This window comes from Macrobrachium rosenbergii, chromosome 59 (assembly GCF_040412425.1).
Source record: "Macrobrachium rosenbergii isolate ZJJX-2024 chromosome 59, ASM4041242v1, whole genome shotgun sequence".
Classification (NCBI taxonomy): domain Eukaryota; kingdom Metazoa; phylum Arthropoda; class Malacostraca; order Decapoda; family Palaemonidae; genus Macrobrachium; species Macrobrachium rosenbergii.
In genome coordinates, this window is record NC_089799.1 from 1065077 (window position 1) to 1086592 (window position 21516).

General features: G+C 41.3%; 1 protein-coding gene across 5 annotated transcripts in view; it reads right to left on the reverse strand.

Annotated features, from left to right (window-relative positions):
• The window catches only part of LOC136837764 (nitrilase and fragile histidine triad fusion protein NitFhit-like), a 193443-nt gene that overhangs the window by 151485 nt on the left and 20442 nt on the right, over window positions 1–21516 (reverse strand). The window lies entirely within an intron of this gene.

Below are 21516 nucleotides of genomic sequence, written 5' to 3' on the forward strand. Positions count from 1 at the left end.
AATGGTTAGAGAGAAATAGAAAGGAATATTATATGGTAGAAGTTGCGTTCCTTCGAGTGATGGCCGCTGATGCACAGGAGGGAGAGAGAGAGCAGGAAGCTTTTTCGTCTTGTTTTGTCCGATGGATGACTCACACACACGTGCCCGTAAGACTGCCAATGTGGTCCCTTACATAGACTGATTAATAGTGAGGATAAGGGTGATACGATGCAAATAGTTGTTCCTAGGAGTTTAATACCTATGGTTCTGGATATTGTTCACTGTAGGTCTGGCAGTCCGCATTTGTTGAGAAGATGTATCAGAATATATGGGAACAATTCTTTTGGAAGAATATGCTCACTTCAGTAGACGACTTTGTGAGAGGTTGTTCAGTTTGTAATGCGTGTAAGCCATCGAGGGTCGTTTCTTGTAAATTGGGTTCATTTCCTATTCCCAGTAGACCATTCTCTAGGGTCCATATGGATCTCTTAACCAATTTCTGTGAATCTAGTTATGGCCATAGGCACCTGTGGTGGTTGTTGACAAATTAACTAGGTTCGTAAAGATTTTTCCATTGAAGCATAATACAGTGGAAGAGGTGGCAGTTGCATTCTTCAGTGGGTATATTTGACGTTATGGGGTTCCTGAGGTGCTGATTACAAATAATGGAAGAGAATTTGTGAACAAAACGTTAGAGTGTCTTACGGATGTAATGGGCATTCGGAAAGTCACTATTATTCCTTATAGACCAGAAGCTAATGGGCTGTGTGAATGGGCAAATACGAAGGTTACTGAAGCTCTCAGAGTTACTGTAGGGGGGAATGATGAAAATTGGGATTGATACATTCCACAGGTGCAGCATAGCATTAATTCCATAGTTAGTGATACCACTGGAATGTCTCCCAATGAAGCGCTGTTTGGTTACCCAGCGCAGGGTGCATTTAATTTGTTACCTATTCCATCAGGGGATGAGACTATAAGGATGCTTGTTTCCATGGCAGCAAAAGAGAGATATGCGCATTTTGCTAGGAATCTTGAATGAAAACATGGGATATGGTGGAGAGAAGAATGTAAAGCCAGATAGAGTTAAAGTTGCTGTGGGAGATAGGGTTTTTGTGAAAATAAACATCAGGAATCATTTGAACTTTAAGCTAGGTCATAAATTTGAAGGTCCTTTTCGTGTTGTAGAAGTAAAGACAGGGAATAGAGTGTGTCTTGGTTGACACATATATCTAAACTTAAAGAGACAGGTTAATGGGAATCATATGGGTTAAGTCCTGGGTTGTACTGTGGTTCTGATCATTTTCTTTTCTTTCCCTCTCTCTCTCTCTCTCTCTTTTAATGGGTTTTAGATGGGGCGTGGCTTATAGTTTTTTTTAATTAAGGTGGACGTTGTTCCATAGAGTTATACAAATTTTTAAATGTCCGAGTTCAGTTTTTTGCTTTTGTGTGTTACGATACTTAGTTAAAATTGAGTGCACAATACCATAGGGTTTTATAGATACAGTATAGTTATACAAATTTTTAAATGTCCGAGTTCAGTTTTTTGCTTTTGTGTGTTACGATACTTAGTTAAAATTAAATGCACAATACCATAGGGTTTTATAGATATATGGTTTTTTTATTTGTTTTTTCTTTCCCGTTTCGAGATCAGGTATCTTTTAGGTTCTTTCTTTTGTTTTGTTTGACATGCGGAAGTTTCGAATTCCCATGACTTGGAGTCGTGGCATGGACTAATTTCGTTGTGAGGTTAGGCATGGGTGTTATTATATAAGAATATTGTGATGTGTAGGTGTCGTCTGACACAACGTCTTTGAGTATAGTGTTTCAGAATAAAGTTATGTTGCTTAGGAATTTTTTTTTTGGGGGGGGTGAGTTGAATATCGGACCGAATCTGTCTAATCTGTTACGGGGTTGGCTAACCAAACTTAATGCTACAGCAATTAGGGTTCAGGATAGGATTAGGAAGACTTTAATATGGCTTCCAAATTTAGGTGTTTTGATTTTTCAGTTCTCTTCTGGGAGTAAAAGGGCTGCGCCATTGGTAATTGTAGTCGTTATGATCACAGGAGCGATTGCTAGTATGTCAACTGCTAATCTGCTGAGAACTGAGCAGGTATCGGCAGTATTTGTTAGCCAGGGTAAACTTTGATGACTTTACGAGATAGTAATGAGTAATTACGAGTATGGTAAGATTTTGGAACTTTAAGGACTTCTTTAAATGGGTTATTGGCCACAAGCTGATAGGATGGGGGGAGGTTTTAGATGTTACGGTAGCTTTGCCTTCCGGTCAAACTACCTTGTTGAATATTGCGTAACGAGCAGAATCCGTGTCATTAGAAATTCAAACTCAACTTAAAGCAGTGGTTGCTGTTTCTAAGGGGGAGTGTTGGGAGATGTTTTACCTCTCGGATGTTTACAATCGCCTTTAATGAATTCAGTATATCTGTATGGTTCTTATGTAATCTTTACTGGGAAGAATTTGTATGGGTAGGATCTTAAAGTTAGTATACCTGATAGGGGGTTGATTGTGGAAATTCCAGTTAGTAACTAGGAAATGTCTCATAGTTTTATCATACGACCTTTCCTTACTAGATCGTCAAGAATTCAAGATGTGAAGAGAAGCATGGGCTTGTACAGTTGCAAGCCTTCCAGAATATTTAGATCATCAAGAATGCAAGATGTGAAGTGATGCGTTCTACAATTAACTGTTTATTGGAATAACAACGGTGCATACGAGACAAGTAATTGTCGTATCTAGTGCATATGGTTTGCTATGATTTTTGGAGCTGGCCCCTACTGAACTTTCGATCGTATATTTGTTGTACCTGGGCGGGGGCGCCCATGGGTAGGCGGGCCGAGCTCCTATTAAGTCTTTTAGCGAGTTATGTGGTGGCCTGTGAAAGGTATATCCGGTGCAGGTGCATTTATGTTGACGTTGGAGGTTTCCACAGTTAGATACAGTGGGTATCTGACATGTTCATTTGTGCCTTCTGATCATGGCCAAAGTGCATGAGACAACAAGACAGATTGATGGAAGCACTGTGGTCCTTCAAACATTGAACCAGTGTCGTCAAGCTTCTGGGGAGGGGTTATTAAGTGAGTATGTGCATATGTGCACTATCTAATGCGTATATTATGAGAGGAACATACAATGGCTATGGACTTCGATTTATGGCTGGGTGTGATTCACTCTGAGATCATTTACCTTCATTTTGCAACAAACGAGAAGTCTCTAGCACAATATTTCGATTTATGGTGAATTTTTGAAAAAACTTTTTCCTTCTCTCCGTGAGCGGTAACTCTGCTGAAAATCTCAGAATTTCTTTAGTCACCTTGTCGTAATTTTCGCACCGTTTTATATTAGGCGTTACATAAAGTGTTATACAGGAAAATGTGCGCAATTTCATGTAAAATACAACAAAAAATAACTCATGCTTGTAGCTTTTATCAGTTTTGAAATATTTTCATATATATCACGATAAGTGACAAAATTTAAACCTTCGGTCAAATTTGACTCGACCGAAATGGTCGAAAAACGCAATTGTAAGCTAAAACTCTTACATTCTAGTAACATTCAATCATTTACCTTCATTTTGCAACAAACGGGAAGTCTCTAGCACAATATTTCGATTTATGGTGAATTTTAAAAAAACCTTTTCCTTCCCTCCGCGGGCGCTAACTCTGCTGAAAATCTCAGAATTTCTTTAGTCACCTTGTCGTAATTTTCGCGCCATTTTATATCAGGCGTTACATAAAGTGTTATACATGAAAATGTGCACAATTTTATGTAGAATACAACAAAAAATAGCTTATGGTTGTAGCTTTTATCAGTTTTGAAATATTTCCAAATAAATCACGATAAGTGACAAAATTTAAAACTACGGTCAACTTTGACTCGACCGAAATGGTAAAAAAATGCAATTGTAAGCTAAAACCCTTACATTCTAGTAACATTCAATCATTTACCTTCATTTTGCAACAAACGGAAAGACTCTAGCACAATATTTTGATTTATGGGGAATTTTTGAAAAAAACTTTTTCCTTCCCTCCACACGCGGTAACTCTGCTGAAAATCTCAGAATTTCTTTAGTCACCTAGTCGTAATTTTTGCACCATTTTATATTAGGCGTTACATAAAGTTTTATACATGGAAATGTGTGCAATTTCATGTAGAATACAACAAAAAATAACTCATGGTTGTAGCTTTTATCAGTTTTGAAATATTTTCATATAAATCACGATAAGTGACAAAATTTAAACTGATCAACTTTGACTCGACCAAAATGGTCGAAAACGCAATTGTAAGCTAAAACTCTTACATTCTAGTAATATTCAATACATTCTAGTAATATTCAATCATTTACCTTCATTTTGCAACAAACGGGAAGTCTCTAGCACAATATTTCGATTTATGGCGAATTTTTGAAAAAAAACTTTTTTCCTTCCCTCTGCGCTGATGAAACTCTGCTGAAAATCTCAAAATTTCTTTAGTCACCTTGTCGTAATTTTCGCATCGTTTTATATTAGGCGTTACATAAAGTGTTATACATGAAAATGAGCACAATATCATGTAGAATACAACAAAAATAACTCATGGTTGTAGCTTTATCAGTTTTGAAATATTTTCATATAAATCACGATAAATAGAAAAATTCGACCAGAAGGTCAACTTTAACTCGACCGAAATGGTAGAAAAATACAATTTTAAGCTAAAACATTTACAGTCTAGTAATATTCAATCAATTACCTTCATTTTGCATCAAACGGGAAGTCTCTAGCACAATATTTCGATTTATGGTGAATTTTTGAAAAAAAAAAATTTTTACGTCTGCGCGTTACGAATTCATGCATCATTTTGTGATAATATTTTCTCTGTGTTGCTTTGATCATTTTACAATTTGTTATATAGCAAAATCATCACAATTTAGTGTACAATACAACGAAAAAAAATAACTCATTAGCTTTAACCGTTTTGCTCACAGCATGATTTGTATACAATTATATAAAAAAAAATTTTTTCGTGCCGTCATATATTCCAATATTTATATATGATGAAATTTTTTTTCATTTCTGATGGTTGCATACTAAACTTCAGGCAATGACAGAAAAAGGAGCCAAAAATGAACTCTTAATCTTAAAACTAAGCGTGCTGTGATTTTTGAAAAAACTCTTTTTTCGCTCGGGCGCTGACTTTAGCGCGCTGGCATGCGACAGACACTTTTGAAAATAGAGGATCGGCGTTTAAGGGTTAATTTGTAAAAACCCAATAATCTATAAAAACTTTGAAATAGTGACCACGACGCAGAAGGAACACCACCTTGATATTTTGGAATCCTTGGTTATCAAGAAAATTGTTCCATCGCTCAATAATCATTGAACTTCAACCCCCTAAACATAGCCTAGTACCCCTCCCCTTTTCCTGTTTACTTCCTAACCATGTTTACTCTTATCAAACTTTCATCCTCTGGACTTTACTACTGAAGGTATTCTATTCCTTGTTTTGTCATTGTCATTTTCAGTCTTTAAAGCATTTTAATTTTGTAAGCTCTGCTTTAAGTTTTAGTTAATGTTTTTTTGTATCTTTTTAGCCAGAAAAGATGGGATATGGGTAGGGTGACCAGACGTCCCCCTTTGCGGGGGACAGTCCCCCAATTCGAATCTCTGTCCCCCTAAAAATCACTACCTTCGGGGGACGTACTAATGTCCCCCTTTACGGAATGTGCCCGCCTTCTGTCCCCCATTGCATACACAAATAGTAATAAATTGCTGATTGTTCAAAGATAAGAGTTAAGATATTTTTCCTTGAAACCTCTAAGGCTCTTGCTGCAGCATAGCTACAGTAGGTCTTAGAATTTATGAATTGTGTTCCATACTTCTCTTGCACTCATCCATGTACGGCTAAGTCCAACTGCTACGTGTTGGTAGTCGATTAATAATCAAGTAGCACTCCAAAAAAGACGACATCGTGGCATCCAGAAGGAAGTGTACTTTAAAAAAAAATAGAAAGTGAATATCCTTTCATAAAAAAAGCAAATAGTGGAAGTGATGTCAAGCGTTTAAAGTGCATGTTGTACTTTTCGATGACAAATGGCGGAAAATATGATATTGAACGTCATTTAAAGACTAGTAGACGCAAGCGTGCTGATGCCTCCTTCTCTTCAAGCAAGTCAATGACCACATTCCTACAGAAGGAAGGATTTGGAGAAACAGAAAAGAATTTGGCAGCAGCAGAAGGAACTTGGGCTTATCATGCAGTGCAACACAATTTTTCATTCCGTTCTGTAGATTGCACTTCACACTTATTAAAAAGTGTTTTGACAATTCGTTTGCATAAATTCTTTCGCACCAAAACGGAGTCAATTTTGAACAATGTTTTCCTGCCTGACGCCTTAGAATCCTCAAAGAAGATTTGTCTCAGAAAAATTGTGTGACTTTATATTGTGACTGCTCTAATCACGCTAATATTAAATTGTGTCCCTTACTGGTTGGATACTTTTTGCCCTGCCATGGTGTCATGGTTGAAATTTTGGAAGTTAAAAATCTAGGTGGAGAAACGAGTGAAATACTTCCAGATTGTGTACAAGAAACTCTCAGCTCTAATGAATTGTCTTCTAAATTGTTGGCATTGTGTGCTGACAACACAAATTGCAACTTTGGTGGATCATCAAGGGGAAGCCAAAATAATGTTTTTACCGGGTGCAACAAAATCTAGGAAGAATATTAATTGGTGTTAAGTGCGCTAGCTCATATATATACTGAATAACTGTATGAAAGCTGCATCGGAGCATATATTTCACTATTGAAAGTAACACTTGCTCTGAATAAATGCTGTCTGAATAATACTCTTTCGTTTATTCAGATGTTTGCATGTATATCTCAATATATAATTTTTTGAAGAATAAATCTCATGCCAGAATGAAAAGACCAAGCAGCTGCAATTCTCTCTCTCTCTCTCTCTCTCTTTATATATATATATATATATATATATATATATATATATATATATATATATATATATATATATATATATATATATATATATATATATTATTGTTAGCTTACGCTTAGCATATACATACTTGTTAATTTATATGGGTGTCCCCTTTCACACCTCAGATAAATGGTCATCCTAGATATTGGTGATCCCAAGTACAGCTATTAATAAATTTGTCAATGATGAGCTAACTGTTCTTCCTATCCATACATCCTACTATATATATATATATATATATATATATATATATATATATATATATATATATATATATATATATATATATATATATATATATATATATATATACATATACATATATGTGTGTACATATACATATATGTATGTATATATATATATACATATACATATATATATATATATATATATATATATATATATATATATATATATATATATATATATATATATATATATATATATATATATATACAGTGTAAGCTTCCCAGCTTCACTGCTGCACCCAGGTTTAGCTGCCAGGTTTGCCAGCCAATCGCAGAGCTCCATCGTAGTCATGTGCTTACATGTCACCAGTGTTGCCTGTCACTATGCGCCGGGTTAACTACCTGTAACTATGTCTCTGCCTGCATGGTGTATCAAAATGGGTCAGGTTTCAAAATAAATTGGATGTTACCCTGAGTCCTGCGTATAACTTTCATCATAACAATGTTACATTTCAAGTGAACAATGCCTACTCAATCATTTACAATATGTATTACGAGTGTTTGGCTTCCACATGCAAGTAAATGCTGTGTATTTTCCATACAGTATCAAGAAAAGATGCATGTGCCATAAATTAAGAAAGAAGAAATGTGCATATATGTATACATAAATATATACACAGATACACACACACACACACACACACACACACATATATATATATATATATATATATATATATATATATATATATATATATATATATATATATATATATATATATTTCTGAGTTCAGTCCTGTGTCAGCTGGTGAAATTCCATTACAGCACGAATTTCTAGGTATAATAATGCTAGATATACCAGAGAAAAGAGCTTTCAGGAAAGCTGGGGTTACTACCCAGCAGTCGAGCGTCTTCTAGGAAGACGTCGGTATAAGGAAGGGTGAGTGAAATACCACTACCACGGAAACATACTCGAAAGATCTCTCCTTATCAAAACCCCCGGAACAGAGCGGTGAGCCGTTACAGCCCCTACACTCAACACCCGCCAGGACGGCGACACCAGCGCCACCTACCTCATTCCATTTTCTAGCACGTGATTGCGATCATTTCTTTTGTGTGCTCGTCTCCCTTTTTTGGATTATTTTCATCTTCACCATGTCATCGAGCAGCTTTACCATCTCCAAGTTAAGTACCATCTTCTTGTGGGGTTTTGTTCTATTTTTTGGCTGTTATGGTCTCGTCTTTTCATAAATATTGAGATCTTATTATGGCCACGCGGCGTCCTCCGCCAGCCATGTCGACCGCGAGGCGACTCCATCAGTTCTTTTCTGTTGGGGTTGTCTCCTTGTCGTTATAGATAGATTTTTGCCCCTTGGTTCCCATCCTGGTGGGTTCCCTGCGGTGGCTCCCCCCTTTGTTTTGTTTCCCGAAATTACGTTTCATTGGCCTGTCGGCCTTTGTGAGGGTGATGCCCCGTCCAGGTACCCCCCCCCCCCAAGTTGGGTTCCTTATTAATTTTGGTCTCTTTTAGGCTAATTATTTTATTCTTGGAGATGGTGCTCTCTTTTTATTTTATTTTATTTTTTGTTTACCTCCTCGTGGTGGCGGCAGCCTCAGATCTAACCGCTTCCCCGAGGTAGGCTACGCACCCTATTGAGCACATTTTTGTTCCCATTTTTATGTGTGATGGTTATTTAGTGGAGTAGGCTTGTTTTGCTTCCATCCCCTTGCCCTTGGTGTGGAGATCATCAGGTTGAGGGAGTTTTGGTTGCTGTTTCCTCCGGGGTCGTTTTTTGGTGGGCAGAGTGAGCCCCTTAGTTCTCTTCCTTCATTTGGGGGAATAGAGTTCTTTGGATGTGTTTCCTCTAGGCTAGTCGCCTCCTTGCCCCTCTTCTCGATCCCGGTTGGTTCTCGGCACAAAATTTCTCTCCCTGTTGCTTCCTCCTCCCCTCCGCACTCCTCCCTTTTCCTAGCCTATACTAGGTTAGGTCCCTATTAGGCTTCGCCTAGGAAGGAGTCGGGCATCGGGCTGGGTAGCTTCCCCTTAGTAGTAGGCTACCCTCCCAAGTTTCATTATTCTTGGAGTGGTGTATGTGTGCAGTTGAGCGGGTGATATGTTTTCCCCTGTCTCCTGTTCCCTTCTTGGTAGCCTACTTCTCTCCCCCTACTCCACCCCTCCCCCTCACCACCCCTCCAGCCTTGCTCTACTCGCGGGTGACGCTAGATGGCGTTTTCTCCGAGTTCAGGGACTCCTCCATTTGGTAGAGGGATTCGCTCCCTCCCATACAGTCCCTAGCATCGCTGTGTTGGTGTTGGTGGTTCGTTAGCTCGAACGTGTTCGACACTCTATCCACACCTCTCTTCTCCCCGCCGGGTTACGTACATAGGGTAATATATAATTGCTCCGCTTATGTTATAAACATACGAGCATCTTGCCCATCTTGTTTCTCCGGCGGGAAGTAAGTGAGGAAGGGATTTATATTATATAAGGGCGGATCCCTCCGGTCTCGGAGTATTTACCCTTGTACCGTCACTTGTTTAATGTTATTGTTTATGAATTGATATATTTAGATAAGTCTGTTTATCTAACGGAGTACTCTCCTCCTCCTTTATATTATATATATACGTGAGTCCGGTTCTACACCCGGGGGCTCCGCCGTTATTTTTACTGGCAGCCCTTGTGGTGAGTTCTTGGTGTCTCATTCTTTCATTCCCGGAGTATTCGGGGTCTGAAGCTTTACCTTCCACTCTGTGTAATTTAGAGCTTATTGGCCCAGTTTATGATAAGGGAGTTCTTCTCCGCCGGAGTATTCGGTTGTAGTCGAATTTCCGGCCTTGCCGGCTTTAGATTGCTTAGGGTGGTGGGTTCATGTAGATTTTTCTACTTACAGACTGTTCACTGTGAGGAGCCGGGTGTACCGCTTCCTCCAACAACCCTACGGTCACGTGAGTGTGCGGACCCATGCTGGTTGTGTGGTCCGGCTCGACGACCTGGTAGTTTGGCACCCTGATGGTTGTGAGGTTTGCTTCGCTCTATGCGCAACCGTCCAGGATGAGTCGGTAAGTGACAGTCTTCCTCCGTTTTACGCTCCTCATATTGTATATTGTTTACGAGGTTCCCAGACTGTTTTTTCGTTCTTGGCTAATTGTTGGTTTTCTTGCAGGCGGACGAAGTCTTCCAAGAAGTCTGCCTTGGAATCCCTCCGGGCCTGGGTGGCTGGGTTTGGCAGGAATGTTCCGTCGGGAAGCCCTACGCCCTCGACACCAAGTTGGGGACCTGCTCTACCCAGCGCGCACGGGTGGCGGCCGCAGTGCCAGAAGATCTTGCCACCCCATCATCCAGCAAATCCGGGATGCGACCCAGCCACCCCAAGTGGATCTCTACGCCGAGGTTTCGGAGGACGCCGCCGCCTTAGACTTAGACCTGGAACCCATGAACACCGAGCAGGACCAGGTGGTAAGTAGCGCGGTAGGTGAGGTTGTTGGGGCGGGCCCCCCTCTTTTTGACTCCCCAGCTTCATCTATTTCTTCGTTCACAGGTTTTGTGAAGTCTTCCTCCTTGGGTGATAGAGCTCCGTCTGCTATCCCCAAGTTGAAGTTGAAGACTTCATGGAAGGCGAAGGGCTATAAGTCCTCGTCCTCCAAGAAGGCATCGCCCTTCCCCCCGTCGAAGGCTAAGGTCTCAGCACCTGTAGCCTCCGGGAGCAAGTCTGGTTCCTCCGGCAAAGGCGCGAGTAAGAGGGCTGCAAAACCAAGCCCTCCTCGCCAGCCTGCCTTCGACGCAGAGGCCTTTGCGAACCAACTTTTCAGGAAGTTCACGGAGGATTTGGACACGAGATTCAGTAAAATCTCCGAAAAGTTGGCCAGTCATGATAATATACTGGCGGGAATGGCTCGCCCACCCCCAGCCGAACCCCAGTATGTCATCCCCGACACAGCGGACCTCCCGCCGTTCGATGTCGGTAACCCTTGGTGTTTCGCCCTCCGTGCCATCCAACATGATGGCAAACTCACGGTTGAAGGTCTTGGCACGAGACGGCTGGAAGAATTGGAATTCTTCCCCGCCGATCTCTTGCCCCCCTACCCAGGCTTCGTGAGATTAACGGAGGAAGCATGGATTCGGTCGGATAAGGTTCCTAGGGAGACTGTCATCGTCCCTAGGGACCAAGCTCAGTCGGCTCTCCTGCGCACTCTGACGGAGTGGCAGGCAGAAAATACGAAGTTGACTCCTTTCAAGGGCAACTTCACAATGTTCGCCCTGGGAAACAACCTGCCCACCCCTTGCTTGAACAAAGTCGCTCTGGCTACAGCCCGAGCGTGCTTTGAAGGTAATCCGTTACCGCAGCTGAGGGAAACAGACCCCACTTCCCTGGTATTCCCAGGAAGTGATGAGTTCTGGGTGGACGCTCCGTCCACTTTCACTGTCGGGAAACTAGACCTCTTCTGTGCTTCCTCACAGTTCAGTGAGCAGCTCCCCAAGCTGCCGGAATCTTTGTTGAAGGCGGAGTTTGATGCCCGGACTAAGTTAGCCCGGTCCTTGAACTCCGTCTGCCTTACGGAAGCTACTGCCGTCTCCTGCGCGGACGAGCCATTCTTTCAGGTCTTGGCTAAGTCCCTGTTAGCTGGCTTTCAGTCTGACCTTTTCGAGTTCATCATGGCCAGACTGGAATGCAGAAAGTTCACTTTTGCCGATGCCACTATCCGCCACGAGCCTAACAAGCTCGTTAAGAGCTCGATCTGGGGGCCTAACCTCTTCCCAGAAGAGGAGGTCACGAATGTTATGGCCGAGGCTACAAGGGCCAACCAGAGTCTGCGCTCTCGCTGGGGCATTTCTGCCTACAAGCGCAAGACCCCAGAATCTGGCGGCCCCCAGACGAGAGGAGGCAAACGTTTCAGGAGGCATAAGAGGCCCCACCATCAGGCGGTAGTTCAAGCCGTCCCGGTCTCGGTAGTGGCACAGCCTTCCACCTCCAAGGCTCACCCCCAACAGTATGTGATGGTCCAACCAGCTCATTCCCTTGCTGCACCCTCGTATGTTGCTTCGCCAGCATACAACCCCACCTATGAGGGCCGTGGATACTTTCATGGCCTTAATAGGATCGCAAGGGGGGGAAGAGGCAGAGCCCCTCACAGAGGAAAACCCAACACCACCCCAAGAGGAAGGCCTGGACGTGGTAGAGGGAACAAACCCGCTCCCTCCCACTGAGAGAACTCAGGTAGGTGGTCGCCTGTATTGGTTCAGGGACCAATGGACCTTCAGCCCTTGGGCACACAGCATTGTGTCCAAAGGACTAGGATGGAGCTGGATCAAGAACCCTCCTCCTCTAACCAGATTTTACCAGCCACCCACATCAATCCTACAGGATTACGTGACAGAATTGCTCAACAAACAAGCAATAAAGAAAGTAAGGCACCTAAAGTTTCAAGGCAGGTTATTCACTGTTCCCAAAAAAGACTCTGATCGGCAAAGAGTGATCCTGGATCTGTCGCGTCTAAATCTCTACATAAAATGCGACAAATTTCGCATGCTTACGGTAGCTCAGGTACGGACTCTACTTCCGCGTGGAGCCGTCACCACCTCTATCGATCTTTCAGACGCTTATTATCACGTCCCGATTGCGCGGAACTTCTCTCAGTTCCTCGGTTTCAGACTCGGGAATCAAGCCTACTCCTTCAGGGTCATGCCCTTCGGTCTAAACATTGCGCCCAGGGTATTCACCAAGCTGGCGGACACGGTAGTGCAACAACTCCGGTCCCAAGGGATATTCCTAGCAGCGTACTTAGACGATTGGATAATTTGGGCACCAACAGTTCCGGAGTGTCAGAAGGCTACGTCCATAGTCATCAACTTCCTGGAGTCGTTAGGTTTTCAACTGAACAGAGAGAAGTCCCGCCTGACTCCGGAGTCCCGGTTTCAGTGGCTGGGTCTCCAGTGGGATCTGTCCTCTCACACGTTGTCTCTCCCGCCTCCCAAGAGGAAAGAGATAGCATCTCTCACCAGGAAATTTCTCAAAAATCAATCAGCATCCCGCCGATCCCAAGAAAGAGTCCTTGGGTCTCTTCAATTTGCCTCAGTGACGGACCTGCTCTTAAAAGCGAAACTAAAAGACATAAACAGAGTGTGGCGGAGTCGAGCCAATGTCAAGCTCAGAGACAAGGTCTCCTCTATTCCTCGAATCTTAAAGACAAGACTGCGGCCTTGGACCACAGTCAGAGGCCTGTCCAAAACAGTTCCGCTTCAATTTCCCCCTCCGGCACTAGTTGTTCACACAGACGCTTCCCTAAGCGGCTGGGGGATATTCACCAAAACAGAAAGTACAAGGAACGTGGTCCACAATGTTTCAGCAGTTCCATATAAACACCCTGGAAGCTATGGCGGTCTTTCTAACTTTAAAGAAAATCCGCCCCCCCAACCGGATTCATATCAGGCTGGTATTGGACAGCGCAGTGGTAGTTCATTGCATCAACAGGGGCGGCTCCAAATCAGGTCGAGTAAACCAAGTAATGGTTGCTATCTTCTCCCTGGCGAACAAGCACGGCTGGCACCTGTCAGCCACCCACCTAGCGGGGTGCGGGAACGTGGTGGCGGATTCCCTGTCCAGAGCTACTCCGTTGGAGACGGAGTGGTCCCTGGACGGGAATCTTTCAAATGGATTTGCCGCCGGGTTCGGGTCTCCAAGTGGATCTGTTCGCGACGGAGAGCAACTTCAAGCTCCCCTGTTACGTGGCCCCGAACCTGGACCCTCAGGCGTACGCCACGGACGCAATGACAGTAGATTGGAACAATTGGGAGAAAATTTATCTGTTCCCTCCAATAAATTTACTGCTGAAAGTATTTCACAAACTCAGGACATTCAAAGGTCAACCAGCCCTAGTAGCTCCCTATTGGCCAAAGAGCAATTGGTTCCCTCTTCTTCAGGAACTGGGATTGCGGAGTCTTCGGATTCCCAAGCCCATACTGACCCAGACAGTACAAACCAAGACTGTGTCAGCTTCCTCAAGAATTCAGAATGCCCTAGTTTTATGGACTTTATAAAATTCTGCAGCCCAAAAGGAGCAAACATTGACCCTGTCAACACTCTGTTTTTAGAATCAGATAAAAGAGATTCTACTCTTAGACAGTATGACTCAGCAGTCAAAAAATTAGCCTCCATCCTGAAAGCATCTGAAGCCAAAATCATGACGACTAATTTGGGAGTTTCTTTCTTTAGATCACTGTTTGAGAAAGGCCTTGCTCCGGCCACTATTACCACAGTCAAGTCAGCCCTGAAGAAAGTATTTCTATACGGCTTTAAAATTGACCTTACAGATTCCTATTTTTCATCTATCCCCAGAGCATGTGCTCGTCTGAGACCCGTATCACGCCCACATTCTGTTACGTGGTTTCTCAATGACATCCTTAAGTTAGCATCAGAGATGGACAACTTTCATTGCTCTTATCAGGATCTGTTAAGGAAGACTTTATTTCTGATTAGCTTGGCTTCAGGTGCTAGAATCTCAGAGCTATCGGCTCTCACTAGAGGTGATAATTTTGTGAACTTCCTCCCTTCCGGAGAGGTCCTCCTTTCCCCTGACCCTAGATTTTTAGCCAAGAACGAAGACCCACAAGACAGATGGTCTCCTTGGAAGGTGGTGCCCCTTCCTCAAGACCAGTCTTTATGTCCAGTTTATACACTTAAATCTTACCTTTTAAGAACTCCACAGAGTAAGTCGGGTCCTCTTTTTATCAGGGAGAAAGGTGGTACACTTTCGCTGAATGCTATAAGACAACAAATTCTGTATTTTATTAAACAGGCCAACCCAGATTCAGTTCCTAAGGTTCATGATATTCGAGCAGTTGCTACTTCCATTAATTACTTTCATAATATGGACTTCTCAGAACTATCTAAATTTACGGGTTGGAAATCACCTCTAGTGTTTAAACGCCACTATTTAAAATCGCTCGAAGCCCTGAAATTTTCTACCATAGCTGTGGGAAGTGTCATCTCCCCACCTTAACTAATCATATCCTTATCCTATCCTTTCCCCCCCGCCCGCCTGCCTCATTTACTTCTCTGCTTATCCTCCTGGTTGATCATGCCTCACTGCCTGGCTCCTCATATTGATGTATCTTGTCTCTGTTGAGTGGAAACTGTAATCTGACATGTTATGATTGTTTTTTTTCTTGTGGGGTACTGGGCGGTTTTTATTTTTGCTCCATGTACCCCAGATATATGTATATGTGCTGTATATGTTATTTTCACTGATTTTGTCTCTTACGTGTTTAGCCTAAGTTTACGTGTGTAGCTTTAAGATTGTATATGCATTTATCTTATGCACATTTCATGTTTCAATATGCTTTAGTAATGTTAAGATTTTTGGGGCCTCTTCCCCGTCGTGCGGGACTTCCCCACTTTTCATAGTATTAAGTTTTTTGATGTGCCTTAGGTTTAGTATTCTTGCTACATGTAAGAGATTCCCTGATTAAAATTATTTTCGTAATTTATGTTTTTTTCTTCAGATTACCCTCTTTTCCTCGTAGTTGCAGCCTTGGCATGATTCTCTATCACTATTTCACCGGCTGACACGGGACTGAACTCAGAAAGGGATTTTGACAAAGGAAAATCTATTTCTGAGAAGGTCCCGTGTCACCCGGTGACCCTCCCTGACTCACCTAGTACTCCCCCCCCCCTACTTGCACATGACAAGTCTGGGGTTAGTGCTAGCATGGAATGAGGTAGGTGGCGCTGGTGTCGCCGTCCTGGCGGGTGTTGAGTGTAGGGGCTGTAACGGCTCACCGCTCTGTTCCGGGGGTTTTGATAAGGAGAGATCTTTCGAGTATGTTTCCGTGGTAGTGGTATTTCACTCACCCTTCCTTATACCGACGTCTTCCTAGAAGACGCTCGACTGGGGGTAGTAACCCCAGCTTTCCTGAAAGCTCTTTTTCTCTGGTATATCTAGCATTATTATACCTAGAAATTCGTGCTGTAATGGAATTTCACCGGGTGACACGGGACCTTCCTCAGAAATAGATTTTCCTTTGTCAAAATCCCTATATATATATATATATATATATATATATATATATATATATATATATATATATATATATATATATATATATATATATATATATATATATATATATATATACATCAGTGGGCTCAGTTATCGGCAATCTGGTTCTTCAGTGCTTGTCTAGCGGCGAAGATCAGCGATTTTTGGTGCTGATAACCAAAAAACTGGCAATTTTCGGCGCTTATCGGTGTTGATAAGCCCCGAAAATTGCCGAAAAAGCCCCAAATCATTGCCGATTTTCAGTTATCGGCGATTTTTGCTTATCATCACACCATCAGAACAGAAATCCCATCGATAAACGGGGAATACATTATATATATATATATATATATATATATATATATATATATATATATATATATATATATATATATATATATATATATATATATATATATATATATATATATATATATATATATATATATATATATATATATATATATATATATATATATATATATATATATATATATATTTTATATATGTCACGAACCGAGGTTTTCGGCCCTTAAGAAAAACACAGGATCTAGATGGAAATATTATTGGGGCTGCTCTGGCTAATCGACAGCTCGCACACACAAAGGAGGAGGAATAACAAAAATACAGGAGTTTGCTATAAAAATAGATTTATTAATATTAAATCTTAATAAAAATCTATAACAAAAAAAAAAGGCCATAACAAATGAGCCAGGTCCGGGCCACGAAACACAAAAAATAAAGCAATATTACTTTATATCAAAAAGAAGTACCAGCAGCAGTCGATACAAAAAAAAGCCATCTCCAGCGAAGTCCACCAACTAACGACAACAGGTCAGTATTATCACGACGTCCTGCTGCCGTCGCCTAAAATACAAAGGACACGGGCCACTGCACCCGAGCCAAAACTGCCGACAGGGTCTCCACCTGCGACCAACAAACAACCATCTTCGTTGGTGCGCTGCTCCAGCCTGGGCCCAAACATCGGCTGCCCAAGAAACGTCCTCAAAGTCGAACTGCTGCTGGTACTCAAAAGTTCTCTTCCCCAAGAGAACAACCTGTTCGCTACTGCTGCCCGAACCTGACTAGAGGTTGCTGCTACGAAGCTGACTTGTTGCTGTTACGAACCTGACTAGAGGTTGGCGCCACGCCAACACAGACGTAAACACTCCTGTGAAAATAAGAGGAGGGGGGGAGGATTAGCCAAACAAACAAACTACCGTAACGCCCATAAAACAACCAAAGATCCTAATACCTTCCCTCCCGACAGAAAAAAAAAAAAATTACAAAATTTTTTTTTTTCAAAATAACCAACCTCCTCCTCCAATGTGGTGAAAACTCCGACAACCAGAGCAGAGCCAATCCTGTCACACGGTCGCCAATGTTACGAACCGAGGTTTTCGGCCCTTAAGAAAAACACAGGATCTAGATGGAAATATTATTGGGGCTGCTCTGGCTAATCGACAGCTCGCACACACAAAGGAGGAGGAATAACAAAAATACAGGAGTTTGCTATAAAAATAGATTTATTAATATTAAATCTTAATAAAAATCTATAACAAAAAAAAAAAAAGGCCATAACAAATGAGCCAGGTCCGGGCCACGAAACACAAAAATAAAGCAATATTACTTTATATCAAAAAGAAGTACCAGCAGCAGTCGATAAAAAAAAAGCCATCTCCAGCGAAGTCCACCAACTAACGACAACAGGTCAGATTATCACGACGTCCTGCTGCCGTCTCGCCAAAAATACAAAGGACACGGGCCACTGCACCCGAGCCAAAACTGCCGACAGGGTCTCCACCTGCGGCCAACAAACAACCATCTTCGTTGGTGCGCTGCTCCAGCCTGGGCCCAAACATCGGCTGCCCAAGAAACGTCCTCAAAGTCGAACTGCTGCTGGTACTCAAAAGTTCTCTTCCCCAAGAGAACAACCTGTTCGCTACTGCTGCCCGAACCTGACTCGTTGCTGCTACGAACCTGACTTGTTGCTGTTACGAACCTGACTAGAGGTTGGCGCCACGCCAACACAGACGTAAACACTCCTGTGAAAATAAGAGGAGGGGGGGAGGATTAGCCAAACAAACAAACTACACGCCCATAAAACAACCCATAAAACAATATAAAGATATATATATATATATATATATATATATATATATATATATATATATATATATATGAAAATAAGAAGGCCCATAAAACACTATTTAAACGTTGAAACCATATATTTCGGGCAATTGTTTCTGTGCCCTGTTCACTGGTAGAATATGGACAGGTGGAAAGTTACAATGGTATATATACAAAAACATGAAGGTGTGGCCTTAGGCCTCCGATGTTAAGGAGGTGGAGATTCTTAAGAAGGAGGAGAATGACCAAATTCCTTAGTGGTTTTTGGCCTCATTAGCTCCCGTTTGGCGACGGATCTGGCGGTCGCGTTTCTTGGGTCATCTTCTTCAAGATGGGTCTGAGGATTAAGGTGTCGATGGCGTCCGATTTCCAATGTCCTCCTGACAGGTTCATATTGTTGGTTTGATTGATGATAGCAGATTCCAGCATCTTTCTTTTGTACGGACAACTACTCTTGAAAACCAACTCCGCCCCACTCCAGTTAATGACATGCCCTGTATTTCTAATATGTAGGAAAATTCCCGAACTCTCCGAAGCGTAACGTACTGATCTTTTGTGCTCTGTTATTCTTTGCGAGAGCGATCTACCTGTCTCGCCTACATAGATGTCATGACAATTACTACACGGTATCTTGTAAACTCCGGCTTCTTCCTTTTGTTATTTAAGTATACGTTAACGAGCGAACTCCCGATGGATTTGGGATAATGGAAAATGAAAGGATTATTAGAACTGAGTTGCTCGGTGGCCTTTTGGATGTTTTCATCGTATGGAAGCTTTATTTTGTTGTTGAAATCTATTTGTCTGTTGTGAGTGGGACCTCTGTAGTATATTTTATTCGCTTTATTAATAGCCCTCTCGATAATGTGTGGTGGATAGAGCAGTTGCGTTAGGTGTTGGCGGATCGTGTTAAATTCTTGATCCAGGTACTCATTTGAACATATCCTAAGTCCTCTGAGGAATAGGTTGCACCCTACCATGATTTTTACGGAGACGTCGTGGTAGCTTAAGAAATGAATGTAGGAGACAGCGAAGGTGGGTTTTCTATATACTGTAAATGCATACCTGTTCTGTTTTCTTATGATCAGTACATCTAGGAACGGCAGTTTTCCGTCCTTTTCCCATTCTGTTTTAAATTTTATGGTGGAACTAGCGAATTTAGCCTATTAAAAAATTCATTAAAGTCCCCAGCTATTGTCCCAGAAAGTAAAGATATCATCTACGTATCTAAGCCAGATCATATTATGGGGTTTGATAGGCGACAAAAGTTCTGTTTCGAAATATTCCATGTACAAGTTTGCTAGAAGGGGTGATAGGGGACTTCCCATGCTACAGCCAAATTTTTGTTTGTAAAAATTACCATTGAAAGAAAACACGTTGTTAGTTACACAGAGGTTGATAAGTTTTAAAGTTTTATCTATGCCAAGAGGAAAATGGTCTTCATATGGTTGTAACTTCCTCTCTAAGAAAGACAACACGTCGGCAATCGGGACTTTAGTAAATAATGAATCGACGTCTAGACTGAGCAGTTTGATGTTGTTTGAGGGGATGTTTAAACTATTAAATTTTTGTATGAAATCCTCTGCATGTTTGACGTGGGAGGATGAGAAGGTTCCTAGAAAGGGTGATAACAAGTCTGCGAGCCATTTTGATAATTTGTACATGAAAGAGCCCCTGCTAGATATTATGGGGCGTAAAGGAATCCCATCTTTATGTGTTTTCGGGAGGCCGTAAAAATATATGGTTTCAACGTTTAAATAGTGTTTTATGGGCCTTCTTATTTTCATATTACACTGTAGTATTACAGGAAAAGACATTCATATATATATATATATATATATATAGTAGAACTCCGGACCTCAACGCTAATCTGTGCCAGAAGAAGCATCGAAATACGATTTAGTCGAGATCTGAATAAATTTTTTCCATAAGAAATAACTGAAAATGATTAATCCTTCTTGACCTCGCCTTTCTATACAAAACATTACACATAAATTACAATTAAATAAGTTCCGAATAAAATATCACACCATATTAGACAAACTTTCTTATTTTAAAATGTATACTGTATAAAAAACTGCCTTAAGTCCAATGCGGTTGTATTACCAATGGGAGACTGAGTGCCATAGGCTGTGCTAGGTATTGTACTGGGTAGGCACAAAAACTGTTGTTAATAAAAAAAACACTGAGAAGCAACCCTAATTATTTCAGTAAATTAATGAAATATAAAAAAGTAGGCCAAATTATGTCCTTTATCATAAACTTAAGAAAAATCACTAAATGATACAGCTGCAGCTTGCCTTTCAGCCATTTCCCATGAGTGGATGTAAACATACCTTAGCGCTGCCCTGATACCTTGTCATGGTAACACATAGATGTTTATAACAGTAGTTTTTATGGTAAATTTCATACAGAGTCTACTGGTATGTAATATACTACTCTCAAAATAAGTTACACAATCCTTCATCTGAAATCCTCAGGGCCAGATGTGTTTTGGTTTTTGGAAGTTTTTCGATTTCGGAACTGTAGGGTCAGGAGCATAATCAAACATCACTACTGCAGCAAAAACATGTTTTTTCCTTTTTTCATTAGTCATTTATTCATTATAGTTTATTATCATTTAATTAATATACTTCACTAACATTTTTCAACAAAAACATTCCGTAAAACACAAAAAATATACATGATCAGAATAACTACAATTCAACCTGTGAATTTTAAAGATAAGTACGACTATAAAGTGCATTTCATTTTATCGATCTTGGAGAGGATTGTTTTTTTTATTGTTACTAATGTCGTCAACAGTTTGCAGTCGTAAATTTGAGGTAAGTCCGGGAATAGGATTCGCAAGTGATGAAGCATCACTATGACAGACTGTTGTGGGATTTTTCATACCACTATATTAAAAGTAAAAGACAACTGTTAAATTCTTGTTTTCATGAAGAAATAATTATATAAAGCAAATTACTGAGTAATTTTTGCAAGCTTCAGTCAAATAATCACAATTCAGGCAACATTCAAACTTAGTGCTGCACACACAATTTGTGATCGAAATGTCTAAAAATAGAACAGAAATAGAGGGCTGTCACTGCCTAACAGCTCTCCATGGCAACCAGCCAGCCAATCAGGTTTTAGCTGTACAGTATTCCCTCTGAGAAAGAACGTTTCGCTCATGTGACGATGACATAAGTG